The sequence below is a fragment of the Neophocaena asiaeorientalis genome, unplaced genomic scaffold (genome assembly GCF_003031525.2).
Source record: "Neophocaena asiaeorientalis asiaeorientalis breed wild unplaced genomic scaffold, Neophocaena_asiaeorientalis_V1.1 scaffold178, whole genome shotgun sequence".
NCBI classification, from domain to species: domain Eukaryota; kingdom Metazoa; phylum Chordata; class Mammalia; order Artiodactyla; family Phocoenidae; genus Neophocaena; species Neophocaena asiaeorientalis.
The window spans coordinates 660,250-660,887 of NW_020172371.1; positions in this window are offsets into that span (position 1 = coordinate 660,250).

Here is a 638-nt window from a genome sequence, read left to right on the forward strand (position 1 = left end):
GAGAAAAGCCTACTACTATTAGATTTTTAGTGTTAAAATACTTCCATTCTGCTTGCAGAATACCCAACACAATAATAGCTGCTGACATTTATTAAATTCTTATTATATAGCAGATGCTCTGCTTTATATACATTATAACTTATATATGTTATATATTTATAAAACGTATAAATTATCATTTCATACGGATAGTTTTTGTTGAAAAGGGATGAATGCTATACTAAAAGTGTTTTATTTATAAATAACTTGTCTGAAGTAGACCCTTCAGATCTCTTTATGAAGTGAATTTGCATTTTATTAATAACAATGGCATGTACATGAATTTGTAAATGGTAGTAGTTGTACATGTAAGATATTATTTATTTAAATAAAATTTTTGGAGTCCTAGAAATAATTCCACAGTTGGTTAGTAATAGGCCTACAGGTTGTAAAGAAATGTTGAATGGCAAATTTGTAGGCTGTGATCGGCTGTATAATGGCCCCTAAAATATCCAGGTCCTAATCTCTGGAACGTGTGAATGTTAGCTTATATGGCATAAAATACTCTGCAGGTGTGATTAAATTAAGACTCGAGGTAGGGAGAGTAGCCTGGATTATCCAGGTGGGCCCTAGATACAATCACATGTATCCTTATAAAA